The sequence below is a fragment of the Oncorhynchus keta genome, chromosome 21, assembly GCF_023373465.1.
Source record: "Oncorhynchus keta strain PuntledgeMale-10-30-2019 chromosome 21, Oket_V2, whole genome shotgun sequence".
Classification (NCBI taxonomy): domain Eukaryota; kingdom Metazoa; phylum Chordata; class Actinopteri; order Salmoniformes; family Salmonidae; genus Oncorhynchus; species Oncorhynchus keta.
The window spans coordinates 44180739-44196205 of NC_068441.1; the positions used below are offsets into that span (position 1 = coordinate 44180739).

The following is a 15467-nucleotide window of genomic DNA, read 5'->3' on the forward strand; positions in this document are numbered from 1 at the left end:
AGACATTAGTCAGTAAGTTAAAGCTTGGTCGCAAATGGGTCTTCCAAATGGACAATGGCCCCAAGCATACTTCCTAAGTTGTGGCAAAATGGCTAAAGGACCACATAGTCAAGGTATTGGAGTGGCCATCACAAAGCCCTGACCTCAACCCTGTAGAAAATCTGTGGGCAGAATTGAAAAGGCGTGGGTGAGCAAGGAGACCTACAAACCTGACTCAGTTACACCAGCTCTGTCAGGAGGAATGGGCCAAAATTCACCCAACTTATTGTGGGAAGCTTGTGGAAGGTTAAAGGCAACGCTACCAAATACTATTTGAGTGTATGTAAACTTCTGACCCACTGGGAATGTGATGAAATAAATAAAAGCTGAAATCAATCATTATTTATATTTTTATTCTGACATTTCACTTTCTTAAAATAAAGTGGTGATCCTAATTGACCTAAAACAGGGAATTTTTACTCTGATTAAATGTCAGGAATTGTGGAAAAAAAACTAGTTTAAATGTATTTGGCTAAGGTTTATGTAAACCTCTGACTTCAACTGTACACCTAATCTCCAAAGGTAATTTAAATTAATCTGTTAGACGTGTAGATAGATCGATCTTAAAACAGACAGACAGACCCACCCACCCCAGACACACACATAACCCTCCAAAGTGGCGCAGCACTGCATCTCAGTACTAGAGGCATCACTATAGACACCCTGGTTGGAATCCAGGCTGTATCCCCGCCGGCTGTGATTGGGAGTTCCATAGGGCGGGGCACAATTGGTCCAGGTTTGACCAGTGTAGGCCGTCTTGTAAATAACAAATAATATTTGTTCTTAACTGACTTGCCTAGTTAAGTAAATGTATGAAGCCTTTTTTGAGTTGTAGTTTTTTATAAAGTGAGACCCCACAATAATCTTCCCAGTTCTGACAATACAATTGACTGCTGCAGATCTGATATGTGTTAAAACACTGTGAAAAATGATTTGTTATTTGAAAGACCTTGTGCGATATCATCTCTCGTGGAAAGACTACAAGTCTGACCAAATTACGCAAGATTTTGGTTAACCAGCAGTTCTGGGTTAACCAGCATTATGTGCAGGTGAAAATAGATTGACTAATAGTTATAGACAAGTACAGTAGAACATAAACTCAGCAAAGAAAGAAATGTCCTCTCACCGTCAACTGCGTTTATGTTCAGCAAAATTAACATCTGTAAATATTTCTATCAACATAACAGGATTCAACAACTGAGACAAACTGAACAAGTTCCACAGATATGTGACTGCCAGAAATGGAATAATGTGTTCCTGAACAAAGGGGGGATCGAAATCAAAAGTAACAGTCAGTATCTGGTGTGGCCACCAGCTGCATTAAGTACTGCAGTGCATTTCCTCCTCATGGACTGCACCAGATTTGCCAGGTCTTGCTGTGAGATGTTACCTTTTTCAATTCAATTCAATTAAAATGTATTTATATAGCCCTTCGTACATCAGCCGATATCTCAAAGTGCTGTACAGAAACCCAGCCTAAAACCCCAAACAGCAAGCCATGCAGGTGTAGAAGCACGGTGGCTAGGGAAAACTCCCTAGAAAGGCCAAAACCTAGGAATAAACCTAGAGAGGAACCAGGCTATGTGGGGTGGCCAGTCCTCTTCTGGCTGTGCCGGGTGGAGATTATAACAGAACATGGCCAAGATGTTCAAATGTTCATAAATGACCAGCATGGTCCAATAATAATAAGGCAGAACAGTTGAAACTGGAGCAGCAGCACAGCCAGGTGGACTGGGGACAGCAAGGAGTCATCATGTCAGGTAGTCCTGAGGCATGGTCCTAGGGCTCAGGTCCTCCGAGAGAGAGAAAGAAAGAGAGCAAGAGAGAATTAGAGAGAGCACACTTAAATTCACACAGGACACCGAATAGGACAGGAGAAGTACTCCAGATATAACAAACTGACCCTAGCCCCCGACACATAAACTACTGCAGCATAAATAAAAACTTGAGGCTGAGACAGGAGGGGTCAGGAGACACTGTGGCCCCATCCGAGTACACCCCCGGACAGGGCCAAACAGAAAGGATATAACCCCACCCACTTTGCCAGAGCACAGCCCCCACACCACTAGAGGGATATCTTCAACCACCAACTTACCATCCTGAGACAATGCAGAGTATAGCCCACAAAGACCTCCGCCAAGGCACAACCCAAGGGGGGGCGCCAACCCAGACAGGAAGATCACATCAGTGACTCAACCCACTCAAGTGACGCACTCCTCCTCGGGACGGTATGAAAGAGCCCCAGTAAGCCAGTGACTCAGCCCCTGTAATAGGGTTAGAGGCAGAGAATCTCAGTGGAAAGAGGGGAACCGGCCAGGCAGAGACAGCAAAGGCGGTTCTTTGCTCCAGAGCCTTTCCGTTCACCTTCCCACTCCTGGGCCAGACTACACTCAATCATATGACCCACGGAAGAGATGAGTCTTCAGTAAAGACTTAAAGGTTGAGACCGAGTTTGCGTCTCTTACATGGGTAGGCAGACCATTCCATAAAAATGGAGCTCTATAGGAGAAAGAACTGCCTCCAGCTGTTTGCTTAGAAATTCTAGGGACAATTAGGAGGCCTGCATCTTGTGACCGTAGCGTACGTGTAGGTATGTACGGCAGGACCAAATCAGAGAGATAGGTAGGAGCAAGCCCATATAATGCTCTGTAGGTTAGCAGTAAAACCTTGAAATCAGCCCTTGCCTTGACAGGAAGCCAGTGTAGGGAGACTAGCACTGGATTAATATGATCCATTTTTTTGGTTCTAGTCAGGATTCTAGCAGCCGTATTTAGCACTAACTGAAGTTTATTTAGTGCTTTATCCGGGTAGCCGGAAAGTAGAGCATTGCAGTAGTCTAACTTAGAAGTGACAAAAGCATGGATTAATTTTTCTGCATCATTTTTGGACAGAAAGTTTCAGATTTTTGCAATGTTACGTAGATGTAAAAAAGCTGTCCTTGAAATGGTCTTGATATGTTCTTCAAAAGAGAGATCAGGGTCCAGAGTAACCCCGAGGTCTTTCACAGTTTTATTTGAGACGACTGTACAACTATTAAGATTAATTGTCAGATTCAACAGAAGATCTCTTTGTTTCTTGGGACCTAGAACAAGCATCTCTGTTTTGTCCGAGTTTAAAAGTAGAAAGTTTGCAGCCATCCACTTCCTTATGTCTAAAACACATGCTTCTAGCGAGGGCAATTTTGGGGCTTTACCATGTTTCATTGAAATGTACAGCTGTGTGTCATCCACATAGCAGTGAAAGTTAACATTATGTTTTCGAATGACATCCCCAAGAGGTAAAATATATAGTGAATATATAGTGAAAACAATAGTGGTCTGTTAGTGGAATTTTATGTTATATAATGCTATATGTTTTGTTGCCAAAACCAAATTCTCACTCATTCTAATTCATTAATGAGTTGTAAGTTCATGAATTATGCATGAAGTAGATTGAGACCAGTCTTAAAAGCCAGGAAACAGCGTTTAATTCAAGAGAGTACTCCCACATAAACATATTTCCACAGGTTATAAACTGAAAATGACGTCAGCGTTTTCTAAACGTTCACCAGTAGAGGCCCTCTAGCTCTCGAGCCTTCGCTCTACGCCTGAAGTCAAGATCAGTCAGTATAAATCAGCATTCTAGACAGTCTGGAGATAGGCCGGTCCTGCCACCTGGAGATTGTACAAATGAATGAACTAAGGAACAGACCTTCATTGTTACTAAACATTATATACAATTGGGAATGGGAGCAAGAGAGAAAATTCATATGTACACTACATTATAGCATTTGGACTAGTCAGTTCTGATTGGAATGTATACATAATTAGTCATTTCAACCATAATTTCCTCTAACATGGTCCTAAAACGGAACCTTGAGGAACACCGAAATTTACAGTTGATTTGTCAGAGGACAAACCATTCACAGAGACAAACTGATATCTTTGCGACAGATAAGATCCAAACCAGGCCAGAACTTGTCCGTGTAGACCAATTTGGGGTTTCCAATATCTCCAAAAGAATGTGGTGATCGATGGTATCAAAAGCAGCACTAAGGTCTAGGAGCACGAGGACAGATGCAGAGCCTCGGTCTGATGCCATTAAAAGGTAATTTACCACCTTCACAAGTGCAGTCTCGGTGCTATGATAGGGTCTAAAACCAGACTGAAGCATTCCGTATACATAGTTTGTCTACAAGAAGGCAGCAAGTTGCTGCGCAACAGCCTTTTCTAACATTTTTGAGAGCAATGGAAGATTCGATATAGGCCGATAGTTTTGGATATTTTCTGGGTCAAGGTTTGGCTTTATTACTGCCACTTTTAGTGAGTTTGGTACACATCCGGTGGATAGAGAGACGTTTATTATGTTCAACATAGGAGGGCCAAGCACAGGAAGCAGCTCTTTCAGTAGTTTAGTTGGAATAGGGTGCAGTATGCAGCTTGAAGGTTTAGAGGCCATGATTATTTTCATCATTGTGTCAAGAGATATAGTACTAAAACACTTGAGCGTCTCTCTTGATCCTTGGTCCTGGCGGAGTTGTGCAGACTCAGGACAACTGAGCTTTGAAGGATTACGCAGATTTAAAGAGGAGTCCGTAATTTGCTTTCTAATAATCATGATCTGTTCCTCAGAGAAGTTCATGAATTTATCACTGCTGAAGTGAAAGCCATCCTCTCTTGGGGAATACTGCTTTTTAGTTAACTTTGCGACAGTATCAAAAAGGAATTTCGGATTGTTCTTATTTTCCTCAATTAAGTTAGAAAAATAGGATGATCGAGCAGCAGTAAGGGCTCTTCGGTACTGCACCGTACTCACTCTTCCGACAAGGTACCTGCAAGTTCCCGGACATTTCTGGGGGGGAATGGCCCTAGCACTCACCCTCCAATCCAACAGGTCCCAGACTTGCTCAATGGGATTGAGATCCGGGCTCTTCACTGGCCATGGCAGAACACTGACATTCCTGTCTTGTAGGAAATCACACACAGAACGAGCTGTATGGCTGGTGGCATTGTCAGGCTGGAGGGTCATGTCAGGATGAGCCTGCAGGAAGGGTTCCACATGAGGGAGGAGGATGTCTTTCCTGTAATGCACAGCGTTGGGATTGCCTGCAATGAAAACAAGCTCAGTCCGATGATGCTGTGACACACTGCCCTAGACCGTGATGGACCCTCCACCTCCAAATCGATCCTGCTCCAGATTACAGGCCTCGATGTAACGCTCATTCTTTCGACGATAAATGCGAATCCAACAACCAACAACCATGTTTGTTTTTTTCAGAGTCAGCATAAGGCGCTCGTCGATTCAGGCATGGCTGGCAATTTTGTCGACAGAGCGTTCACCCTTAGTTTAGGGATTCCCATTATTCCTGTGGTTAGACCTTTCCCGGTACACGCTCTGGATAGTCGACCATTAGGGTTAATCAGGGAAGCCACCATCTCCCTGACCATGGTGACACAGGGGGGTCACGAGGAGAGAATCAGTCTCTTCCTCATTGACTCTCATGTGTTTCCCGTGGTATTAGGCCTTCCCTGGTTGGCTCGTTATGACCCCACCATTTCATGGCAACAGAGGGCTCTCACGGGGTGGTCGTGAGAGTGCTCGGGGAGGTGTGTAGGGGTTTCCGTTGTGCACATTCCCCCAGAATATGCCGATTTGGCTCTCGCCTTCTTCAAAAAGAAGGTGACTCAATTACCACCCCATCGACGGGTGTTTGTGCGATAAATCTCCTGGAAGACGCTACACTTCCCAGGAGTCACGTGTATCCCCTGTCGCAAGTGGAGACGGCAGCTATGGAGACATATGTTTCTGAATCCCTGTGTCAGGGGTACATTCGGTCCTCCACTTCACCCGCCTCCTCGAGATTCTTTTTCGTGAAGAAGAAGGAGGGAGGTCTGCGCATTAACTATCGAGGTCTAAATCAAATCACGGTGAGGTACAGTTACCCGTTACCTCTCATCGCCACGGCGATTGAGTCAATGCACGGGGCGCACTTCTTCACTAAACTGGATCTCAGGAGTTCTTACAACCTGGTACGTATCCGGGAGGGAGACAAGTGGAAGACGGCGTTTAGTACCACCTCAGGGCATTATGAGTACCTCGTCATGCTGTACTGGTTGATGCATGCTCCATCATTCTTCCAATCCTTTGTAGACAAGATTTTCAGGGACCTACACATGTAGGGTGTAGTGGTGTATATCAATGACATTCTGATATACTCCGCTACACGTGCCGAGCATGTATCCTTGGTGCGCAGGGTACTTGGACGACTGTTCTTTCAGCAGGCCGTCTCCTTCCTAGGGTATTGCATTTCCACATCAGAGGTGGAGATGGAAAGTGACCGCATTTCAGCCGTGCTTAATTGGCCGACTCCCACCACGGTAAAGGAGGTACAGCGGTTTTTAGGGTTTGCCAATTACTACCAGAGATTTATCTGGGGTTTTGGGCAGGTGGCTGCTCCTATTACCTCACTGCTGAAGGGGGTCCTGTACGTTTGCAGTGATAGACTGAGGCAGACAGGGCTTTTGGGCACCTAAGGGCTCTGTTTACCTCGGCTCCCGTGCTGGCCCATCCATATCCCTCTTTGGCGTTCATAGTGGAGCTGGACGCATCCGAGACTGGGATAGGAGCTGTGCTCTCTCAGCGCTCGGGTATGCCACCGAAGCTTCGCCCCTGTGCTTTCTTCTCGAAGAAACTCAGCCCGAAGGAGAGGAACTATGATTTGGGAGACCTGGCGCTGTTGGCTGTGGTTAAAGCTTTGAAGGCGTGGAGACATTGGCTTGAGGGGGCTAAACACCCTTTCCTCATCTGGACTGACCACCGCAACCTGGAGTACATCCGGGCAGCGAGGAGACTGAATCTTCGTCAGGCAAGGTGGGCCATGTTCTTTACCCATTTTGTGTTAACCCTGTCCTACAGACCAGGTTGCCAAAATGTGAAAGCAGACGCACTGTCCTGGCTGTATGACACAGAGGAGCGGCCCATGGATCAGACTCCCCTACTCCCGGCCTCCTGCCTGGTAGCGCCGGTCGTGTGGGAGCTGGACCCGGACATTGAGCAGGCGTTACATATAGAGCCCACTCCCCTTCAGTGTCCCGCGTGCATTTGTACGTTCCATCTGCTGTCCGTGACCAGTTGATCTATTGGGCCCACACGTCACCCTCCTCTGGTCATCCAGGGATCGGTCGGACGGTGTGTTGTCTGAGTGGGAAAAACTGGTAGCCTACCTTGGCAAAGGACGTGAGGGTTTATGTTTCCTCCTGCTCGGTGTGCACCCAGTGTGAGGCTCCTAGAAACCTGCCCAGAGATAAGCTACATCCCTTACCCGTTCCACAACGGCCTTGGTCACACCTGTCGGTGGATTTTCTGACCGATCTTCCTCCCTCACAGGGAAACACCATGATCCTGGTCATTGTGGATTGTTTCTCGAAGTCCCGTTGTCTCCTCCCTTTGCCTGGTATCCCTACGGCCCTACAGACTGCGGAGGCCTTATTTACGCAAGTCTTCCGGGCACTACGGGGTGCCTGAGGATATAGTGTCTGATCGAGGTCCCCAGTTCACTTCGAGAGTCTATGGAGAGCGTTCATGGAACGTCTGGGGGTCTCAATCAGCCTCACTTCAGGTTCTCACCCCGAGAGTAACGAGCAGGAAGAGAGAGTCAACCAGGATGTGGGCAGGTTTCTGCGGTCTTATTGCCAGGACCGGACGGGGGAGTGGGCGGCGTTCATGACCTGGGCCGTGATGGCGCAGAACTCCGCCACTCCTCCACTAACCTCTCCCCCTTTCCGTGCGTATTGGGGTACCAGCCTGTTCTGGCACCGTGGCATCAGAGTCAAACCGAGGCTCCTGCGGTGGACGACTGGTTCAGGCGTGCAGAGGAGACATGGGAAGCCGCCCATGTCCACCTCCAGTGGGCTGCGCTGCGACAAAAAACCAGCGCCGCAGTGAGGCCCGGTGCGAACCGGGTCTGGCTCTTGACCCGAAACTTGCCCCTCCACCTGCCCTACCGGAAGCTTGGCCCACGGTTTGCAGGGTCATTCAAAGTCCTGAGGAGAGTGAACGAGGTGTGTTACAGGTTACAGCTTCCCCCCGATTACCGTATTAACCCTTCATTCCATGTGTCTCTCCTCAGGCCGGTGGTGGTTGGTCCGCTCCAGGAGTCTGAGGTAAGGAAGGTTCCTCCGCCCCCTCTGGACATCGAGAGGGTGTCCTGGCGTACTCCGTTCGTCCCATCCTGGATTCGAGGCGTCGGGATTCGAGGCGTCGGGCCTTCTGTACCTCGTGGAGTGGGAGGGGTACAGTCCGGAGGAGAGGTGGTGGGTTCCGGTGGTGGACGTGTTGGACCCTGAAATGCTGCGGGAGTTCCACCGCTTCCGGCCCGATCGCCCTACGCCTCGCCCTCCAGGTCTTCCCCGAGGCCGGTGTCATTGCGTGGCTCCAAGGAGGGTACTGGCACGACTTCAGCCAAAGTTGTACCCTCTCCTTGTTCAGGCGGCATTCGGCGGCCGACGTCACTGGTCTTCTAGCCATCGCTGCTCCATTTTTCATTGTTCTATTTGTTTTGTCTTGTTCCCCGCACACCTGATTTACATTCCCTAATCACAGTCTTTGTTTTGTGTTCATTGTATCGCACCAGTCTGGTTTTTTCACCCTGGGCATTGCCTGTACCCTATTGGGGAAATTTTGGTGAAACTTATGGTTGTATTCTTGATGGTATTTTGCGCTTGTCACTTTTGCCGGTTGGCATGAGTTGTAGCTGTTTGCGCTCGTCTATTATTGCTAATGGCAAATAAAGTCACCTGATCACCTATCTCTGCTCTCCTGCACTTGACTCGAATGACCAGCAGCGAAAACCCTGACAGTATCAAATGATCTATCTAAGTGGACAATGCTGTTTGATTTGAGTAGCACATACAACAATGGAATTATGACATTCTTTGACCAAATAACCTGCTCTTCATGCATCTGTCATACTGCTGCTTCTTCGTAATGTGCATGGCAGGTGGCCACCCCAAGCCATTCTAAAGGATCCAATCTAATATTCCTAAAAGCTGCAATGAATGGAATACCTGCAGGGTTCATAAGACTCGTAGACACAACAAAGTGTGTAAATACAAACACACACTTGAGTGTTAACTGTATTGATCCATACAAACACACACGCACATCAGTTGACTGTGATTTTGTGTGTGTTGCATTGGTGGTGGTAGTAGTAGTGAGGTGGTGGTGGTAGAGGACAGTTGGGGATGGTCTGCTGATTCATTTCAAATCCCTCTCCACCCTCTCCAGATATGCCATATGGGCCAGTGTGTCCATTTGAGGGGACGGCTGGCAGCCTGGCCTGCTACCCCCATCCCCAGCAGCCTGTCAGGGAGGGTGGTGGATGGAGGGTGGAGGGGGCTTCTGCCTGCCTGATTCATACAGGGTTACGCAGACCCAATTTCAGATTAATACCGTCCCTATACTGTATATAGTGCTTACATTACATTAATGTTTTGGTATTTTTTAAAGTCTTTTTAAAATTGAACCTTAAGAACATTTTTTTTTTTAAAGGACAGCCTACCCTATGGGATTCCCAATCACAGACAGATGTGATACAGCCTGGATTCAAACCAGGGACTGTAGTGATACCTCTTGCACTGAGATGCAGTGCCTTAGACCGCTGCGCCATTCAGGAGCCCTTTACAGTACATTGCAGTACCTTATGTTACTTTACAGTACTTTACATTTGTTAACATTATTGTATATTGCTTTACAGTACTGTAAATTACTTTACATTTCAATTAGTTGTAACAAATTGGGGTGGGCAGGTTAGGGCCGACTCACCCCATCCACTTACCAATATGTACTTACCCACCCGGTTGACTCGAGTCGTGAGTGAAACTTTGGGTGAGAACGAGGGTGTCAAGTGACAGCGCGAGGTCAGGGCGGCTGCACCTTCTGCTGTATAACTCTGTCCTCTATTGTCTCCGCGGTGTTCGGTTGATCTCATTATTTCCTCTGTCTTTTTCTTCCTGAATAATGTAAAGGTATATATATGCATGAGGATAGAGGGAGGAGCTACGTAATGGGCTATCTCTCTCTCTGTCTGGGCCATGGATTTTGTAATCCCTACTGTCTGTCTGTCTGGGGGTCCCTCTCCCCCCTACTAATGATATGGATGCTCTCTGCACTTTCTCATACTGATGGGGTACTTGTGGGATTTGGTGTTTGTTTCCACATGCATGTTTAAGGGTAGGGATGTTTGTGTGTATGTCAAGACTGATGGTGTGTGTGTGAGCGTGCGCATGTTGAGGGTGATGTCAGTGCTGGTGTATGTGTGTGTGTGTGTTGAAGGTTGTGGGGGGCTTTACTCTAGAGAATGAACACAGCGTCTGCCGCGTGACCCCTCTTACACCGACTGTTTCCTGAGCTCAGCTGATAAGCGTGCCGCCGTGTGGCCCCAACAAGCAAAGGGAAAAGAAAGAGGTGGAGGAAGACCAGTAAAAGACAAGTGGACAGCAGGCTCAGGGTCACTGAATGACGACCACATTAACTATTACAATGGCCTTCCAAACCCCCTAAACCATGGCCTTGGCTCTAACCCCACAGAATCGGCCCTGGGTCGGCCCGGGTTAAGAGTCACCGGGCCAGGGCCGGCCAGTCAGTCAGATGTCAGTAGGAGCAGGAAGTGTGGCAGGGTGAACAGTTATTTTTCAGGGCGTGCGATCTGCCAGGTCACCCACAGCTCAGTTGCAGGCTGCAGCAGACCTGCTGGTGTGTGATTAAGGGAACGGTGACAAAGATGCAGAGGCCAGCTGTCACACACAGGGCAATAATGACGGGCAAATCCCGGCCGTCTGACTCTGCTCTCTTAGCTTCACTCTTGGACTCTAACCAGCTTTTGTTAACGTGTCACAAACTTTTTTACTAGGGGTTTTAGGTACTGTTTAGTTACTCTACTGAAACTTGTTTTACTAGGGGTTTTAGGTACTGTTTATTTACTCTACTGAAACTTGTTTTACTAGGGGTTTTAGGTGCTGTTTAGTTACTCTACTGAAACATGTTTTACTAGGGGTTTTAGGTGCTGTTTAGTTACTCTACTGAAACTTGTTTTATTAGGGGTTTTACGTACTGTTTGGGAGAATATGATTTGGGAGAATATCATTAGAAAACTCTTAAACTGCTTGTTTATGTTCAGAGTGGCTAGACAGTGTCTACAACAAGCAGTGTGCTCTTGTGCTCGGAAGTTGAACTTGTAAACAATATATCATCCCTTCATTCAACCCATTGATTAGTATTTTCAGTGGTGTAAAGTACTTTGGTAAATATATTTGAAAGTACTACTTAAAGATTTTTTGGGGGGTATCTGTACTTTATATATATAGTACTTTAACACCTAAAATACTTGTTACATTTTGAATGCTTAGCAGGACATGAAAATGGTCCAATTCAAGCACTTATGAAGAGAACATCCCTGGTCACCCCCCCCCTTATCTGGCGGACTCACTAAACACAAATGCTTTGTTTTTAAATTGTCTGAGTGTTGTAGTGTGCCCCTGGCTATCCGTCAATTAAAAAAAACAAGAAAATCGTGCCATCCTGTTTGCCTATTATAAGGAAATGATTTAAACTTTTACTTTTGATACTTAAGTATATTTAAAACCAGATAATTTTAGTATTTTACTCAAGTAGAATTTTACTGGGTGATTTTCACTTTTATTGAGTCATTTTCTATTAAGGTATCTTTACATTTACTCAAGTATGACAATTGGGTACTTTTTCCAAAACTGAATATTTTTGTGTTATGATACTCTGCTTTCACATGGTTTGGTGACATGTAATTCCGACATGGTGTGATAATTTGAACTATCAAACCCAATTTTGAACTTCATACATCATAGTTTTTCTTAATCTGTTCCCTAGTCATCTCTTCATCTGTTCCCTAGTCATCTCTTCATCTGTTCCCTAGTCATCTCTTCATCTGTTCCCTAGTCATCTCTTCATCTGTTCCCTAGTCATCTCTTCATCTGTTCCCTAGTCATCTCTTCATCTGTTCCCTAGTCATCTCTTCATCTGTTCCCTAGTCATCTCTTCATCTGTTCCCTAGTCATCTCTTCATCTGTTCCCTAGTCATCTCTTCATCTGTTCCCTAGTCATCTCTTCATCTGTTCCCTAGTCATCTCTTCATCTGTTCCCTAGTCATCTCTTCATCTGTTCCCTAGTCATCTCTTCATCTGTTCCCTAGTCATCTCTTCATCTGTTCCCTAGTCATCTCTTCATCTGTTTCCTAGTCATCTCTTCATCTGTTTCCTAGAATAGTATAGGCTATGTGCTGTTGATGGAGATGATGAAGATAGATCTGGAGATTGAGGGGATGCCTGTTCCCTTCTAGAAGATTTAAAGATAAGCATATAAATGCAGTTGTGACAACCTCTCTTTCTCTCTCCCTCGCTTTCTCTCTCTTGCTCTCTTCCGCTCTCTCACTCTCTCTCTCTCCATCTTTCTCCCTCTTTCACCCTCTTTTTCCCTCCCTCTCTCTCCCTCTCTTTCTCCATCTCTTTCTCAAAGCAATTCAATAAACTTTATTGACACGGAAAGTTAAATCACTTACATTGTCCAAGTAAAGATACTGTATAATAAATATGGTTGAATACGACCATAATATCTCCCAACCCCTCTCTCACTCCTGCTCCAAACACACTCTCTAAGAAATCAGTTATATGTAGTAGAAAGAGCAGATCCAAAGATGACATCCTCTCTCTCCCTCTCTCTCCCCTTATTACAAGCCACACCCTGATAGGTGAAGGATCCTGTGGGGTTGATGGACTCTGCAGCCTGCAGTAGGTCCCCGGTTAGGGGTGATGGACTGCAGCCTGCAGGAGGTCCCAGGTTAGGGGTGATGGACTGCAGCCTGCAGTAGGTCCCCGGTTAGGGTTGATGGACTGCAGCCTGCAGTAGGTCCCCGGTTGGGGTTGATGGGCTACAGCCTGCAGTAGGTCCCCGGTTAGGGTTGATGGACTGCAGCCTGCAATAGGTCCCCGGTTAGGGTTGAGGACTGCCTGCAGTAGGTCCCCCCCGGTTAGGGTTGATGGACTGCAGCCTGCAGTAGGTCCCAGGTTACTGGGTTGATGGACTGCAGCCTGCAGGACTAGGTCCCCTGGTTCCCAGGTTAGGGTTGATGGACTGCAGCCTGCAATAGGTCCCCGGTTAGGGTTGATGGACTGCAGCCTGCAGTAGGTCCCCGGTTAGGGGGACTGATGGACTGCAGCCTGCAGTAGGTCCCCGGTTAGGGTTGATGGACTGCAGCCTGCAGTAGGTCCCCGGTTAGGGTTGATGGACTGCAGCCTGCAGTAGGTCCCCGGTTAGGGTTGATGGACTGCAGCCTGCAGTAGGTCCCCGGTTGGGGTTGATGGGCTGCAGCCTGCAGTAGGTCCCCGGTTAGGGTTGATGGACTGCAGCCTGCAGTAGGTCCCCGGTTAGGGTTGATGGACTGCAGCCTGCAGTAGGTCCCCGGTTAGGGTTGATGGACTGCAGCCTGCAGTAGGTCCCCGGTTAGGGTTGATGGACTGCAGCCTGCAGTAGGTCCCCGGTTAGGGTTGATGGACTGCAGCCTGCAGTAGGTCCCCGGTTAGGGTTGATGGACTGCAGCCTGCAGTAGGTCCCCGTTTAGGGTTGATGGACTGCAGCCTGCAGTAGGTCCCCGGTTAGGGTTGATGGACTGCAGCCCTGGTTGGGGTTGATGGGATACAGCCTGCAGTAGGTCCCCGGTTAGGGGTTGATGGACTGCAGCCTGCAGTAGGTCCCTGCAGTAGGTTAGTTGGTTGATGGACTGCAGCCTGCAGTCCCTGGAGGTCCCTGCAGCCTGCAGTAGGTCCCCGTTTAGGCTTGTTGGACTGCAGCCTGCAGTAGGTCCCCGGTTAGGCTTGATGGGCTACAGCCTGCAGTAGGTCCCCGGTTAGGGTTGATGGACTGCAGCCTGCAGTAGGTCCCCGGTTAGGGTTGATGGACTGCAGCCTGCAGTAGGTCCCCGGTTAGGGTTGATGGACTGCAGCCTGCAGTAGGTCCCTGTTTAGGCTTGTTGGACTGCAGCCTGCAGTAGGTCCCCGGTTAGGGTTGATGGGCTGCAGCCTGCAGTAGGTCCCCGGTTAGGGTTGATGGACTGCAGCCTGCAGTAGGTCCCCGGTTAGGGTTGATGGACTGCAGCCTGCAGTAGGTCCCTGTTTAGGCTTGTTGGACTGCAGCCTGCAGTAGGTCCCCGTTTAGGCTTGATGGACTGCAGCCTGCAGTAGGTCCCCGGTTGGGGTTGATGGGCTACAGCCTGCAGTAGGTCCCCGGTTAGGGTTGATGGACTGCAGCCTGCAGTAGGTCCCCGGTTAGGGTTGATGGACTACAGCCTGCAGTAGGTCCCTGGTTGGGGTTGATGGGCTACAGCCTGCAGTAGGTCCCTGGTTGGGGTTGATGGACTACAGCCTGCAGTAGGTCCCTGGTTGGGGTTGATGGGCTACAGCCTGCAGTAGGTCCCTGGTTGGGGTTGATGGACTACAGCCTGCAGTAGGTCCCTGGTTAGGGTTGATGGACTACAGCCTGCAGTAGGTCCCTGGATAGGGTTGATGGGTTACAGCCTGCAGTAGGTCCCTGGTTGGGGTTGATGGACTACAGCCTGCAGTAGGTCCCTGGATAGGGTTGATGGGTTACAGCCTGCAGTAGGTCCCTGGTTGGGGTTGATGGGCTACAGCCTGCAGTAGGTCCCTGGTTGGGATTGATGGACAGCAGCCTGCAGTAGGTCCCTGGTTGGGGTTGATGGACTACAGCCTGCAGTAGGTCCCTGGTTGGGGTTGATGGGCTGCAGCCTGCAGTAGGTCCCTGGTTAGGGTTGATGGGTTACAGCCTGCAGTAGGTCCCTGGTTGGGATTGATGGGCTACAGCCTGCAGTAGGTCCCCGGTGGGGACCACAAACAGTAGGTAATGGCCGGGCCACTGTGGGTGTTAATTTGTTATTGTAACTCAGCAGCTGTGTGGCATGCTCCGAGAGCAGGTGGCAGCCTCCGCAGGGGTGGTGGATGGGGGAGGAGAAGAGGGGGAGGGAGACAGGAGCATGTGGCATGTGTGTGTGTGTGTGGGGGGGGGTAGCTCTCAGCAAGCAAATTATATATCCTGTTTCCATGAGAAACAACATATGAGGGCCTGGATGGGTTCCAATACTAATCATTCCTTGCCTTCAATAGGTTGTTGTGTTGCAGAGAGGCAAGAAAGCAACACCACTGTATAGATGGCACAAGGATGAATCAAATAAATAGATGTGGATGTGGTCTAGACCTACCTCTCTCTCTCTCAAATATAAATTATTATTATATTATCAAATAGAACATTCTTGATTGACATCTATGCCAAAAATAGCCTACAACATGACAAAAATAGAAAATAGAATCAATCTAAACATTACCTGAATATTCTCAACAAAGATAAAATGT

General features: G+C 48.0%; 1 protein-coding gene across 1 annotated transcript in view; it reads left to right on the forward strand.

Moving 5' to 3' along the window:
• Positions 1–15467, forward strand: part of LOC118377882 (protein CBFA2T2-like) — a 99265-nt gene that overhangs the window by 4926 nt on the left and 78872 nt on the right. The window lies entirely within an intron of this gene.